Source organism: Pinus tabuliformis, chromosome 8, assembly GCF_031772625.1.
Source record: "Pinus tabuliformis cultivar Carrire ecotype Pingquan chromosome 8, CPIR1, whole genome shotgun sequence".
In the NCBI taxonomy this organism is placed as follows: Eukaryota; Viridiplantae; Streptophyta; class Pinopsida; order Pinales; family Pinaceae; genus Pinus; species Pinus tabuliformis.
In genome coordinates, this window is record NC_142294.1 from 685,306,616 (window position 1) to 685,309,527 (window position 2,912).

The following is a 2,912-nucleotide window of genomic DNA, read 5'->3' on the forward strand; positions in this document are numbered from 1 at the left end:
TGATTTTCAGTGAGTGGTTTTATATGCACTAATCCTTATGATTTTCAGTGAGCAGATCAGGTTTTGAAGGGATTTCTATTTGCAAATTTGTCATAAAGTTTCACCTTGTTTGAGATGTGGCCCCATATAACAAAAATTTCTGTGAAGACGGCAAGGATTGAGCTCATTTTTTTATGCTAGCTGAGAGCCTTAGAGGTTATTTGCTTTATCTGGTGCAAAGAGAAATCTAAGGAGGATTTGACACTCAAATTCTGAAGGGAATTGAAATCAAAACCTTACAAAAATTTCCCTTAAAATTCAAATTGAAAATTTATATAATTGGTTTTCTAAAGCTAACCACATTTCTTTTTTTGGGTTAATTCTTGCTAAATATCAGTCCTGGGTTAATTGTTGGTGAATGCAAATATAATGTGATCATTGGAGAGGATTTCTTCATTTTTGGTGCGAAAGTTCTGTAACTAACTTGTATCTTGCAGAGAGAATGGTATATTGTAAAATAGACCCGACAAAAGACGATAAAAATGGAAGTGCTATAAGACTCTCCAAGACCTTTTCTTTTAACATCCTTTCTTGAGATTGCATTCTCTTTGGAATATTCATATAGGAGTTGCATATCAAAACCATTTTCAATAAAATTAATTTTTTTGGAGTAATACATGACAAATATCTGTTTTACTGCGACACACTTGTTAACCATGCTAGACCTAGATAAATAATTCAGAACTGCCAAACAGAAGATGCATCAACAATAACACAAAGCAGGTCATCAAGACCTTCAAGGCAATTGTGCTTCCAACCTGCAAGTTTTCAGTCTATTGAATATTATGCAAAGTTGAACAACCATATCAGATGATACTGTAGCAATGTGGAGATGTGTAGGCTCATTGAACAGGTCATATTTTCAGACCCATATATGTTAGCACCAAACAACCATTGGACTTCTCCTTATCTTGATGATGATGCTAAGGCGGTACGGGAGGATAATCTGTTAAAGATGGAAGTTGCTGAATTGAAATCGAAGTTTTGTGAGGAGACACAAGCACTTATTCATGGAGACTTGCATACTGGATCGGTTATGGTAACAAGAAGCTCAACTCAAGTTATAAATCCAGAATTTGCCTTTTATGGCCAATGGGTTTTGATATAGGTGTTGTTATTGGCAATTTAATTCTTGCGTTCTTCTCACAAGATGGCCATGGAAACTATGAGAACCAATGCCAGGACTATAAACAATGGATTGTTAAACTCATAGAAGAAACATGGAACCTTTTTGAAGCGAAGTTTATTTATTTATGGAATGCAAACACATAACACTATGGATATGCTTATCTAGAAGCTATATATAATAATCCTAAGGTTAGATTGCTCGTGCAACAAAAGTATATAAAAGATCTATTTCATGACAGTCCTTGGATTTGATGCTGCAAAAATGATCAGGAGAATTGTTGGGGTAGCTCATGTAGAAGATATTAACAAAACTAGTAATGCATGCATGGGTCCATAGGTCTCAAGGGTTCAACATGGCTCTAATACCAAATGTAAGGACCAACCCTATATTTTTTTTTTAAATACTAAAAATACAACCATAAGAAAATAGCGTTGGGAACTCAAAAATCATTAAGCATTATATAAAACTTTCCTGAATTTCACTTTATTGAACATATCATCTAATTTACATGTTATTAGCTAAAACCATAATGAAGGCATACAAAAGAATACTATAACAACATAGGTACCGTTCACAAAGAGACGAGATTCAAACTTGACTTGCCGCTATTTGCCTCTTTCGTTGTCGGTCGCCTCCAAGTGTGAATGTCGACGTGCTTAATCTGAATGCAATGACCCACCGGTTGACCTCCCAACCTACTCCTTGGGTACTCTCCTTCCCCGCGGACCCTCGAGCTGCAATGGGGTTGTACAATAGAGGAATGTATTAGTTAGTAGAGGAGAGCACTCCTTGGCTCAAGAGTCCCCTCTCTAAAGTCCTCTACCTCACCAAACTCACTATAGCTCGTAGTCACTACTTTGGCATAGTCTCATCCATCCAACAATAGGGTAAAGAAAAAGTCCCTTCTCTCATGGCCTGCCCCTTCTTTTATAGGAGTCCTCATAGGTGACACTTGGAATTTCATGCATAATTAATTATTTTTGATAATTCAATAGTTTGATTATTCACCCACCCATGTGTCACTCTCTCATCAAGGGTCTCCAAAATTATTTACTTAAATTTTAATTTAAAACTAAAATTTTTCCTCACCTCAACAAGATTCCTATTTCTTCTCCTAGTTGTTTCTTGATCCCCCTTTTTACTCCTTAATTTGTGTTCATTACTAAAGTCAATTGATAAGTCAAGATTTGATCCCCTATCTACTCCCTAATTTAACTCAAGTTATCTCTTAGATGAATATTCTTATGTTGGTTGTTGCCACATGGAGGTTCTCTAAATTTCTCTAAAATTTAATTTATTAATCTTATTTTAATTCACCATCCTCTTCCCTTAATTAGGTTTAACTATTTTAGGATTACTAATTATCTTTACATTTATGTCCCTCTTTCTTCTTTTTACCTAATTGAACTACATTATCTACCTAATATTTTCCAACATAGGGAGGGTAGAGTTTTTAAGGTAAAATATTTTATTTCTTCCTACGATCCTCTTAACCCAAGTTTTATTCTTGATTTAATTACCTTGGTTTCTAACATCATTTGCCCTTGATGTGAATTTACTTGGTTTTCATATCTTGATTATATTTATTAATTTATTTATTTTTAATGATTCCAAGGGTACCAAGTTTAATCGTGCCCTTCAAGAACTTCCCTTGAAGTTCCAAGGGTGTCACGCTTAACAGTTTATTTGTGATGCCAAGGGTGCCAAGTTGGTCGTGCCCTTCAAGAAATTCCCTTGAAGTTCC

General features: G+C 35.1%; 1 pseudogene; it reads left to right on the top strand.

Moving 5' to 3' along the window:
* The first annotated feature begins 856 nt into the window (after positions 1 to 856).
* On the top strand, positions 857 to 1,504 carry LOC149237436 (methylthioribose kinase pseudogene; annotated as a pseudogene).
* The last annotated feature ends 1,408 nt before the right edge of the window (positions 1,505 to 2,912 follow it).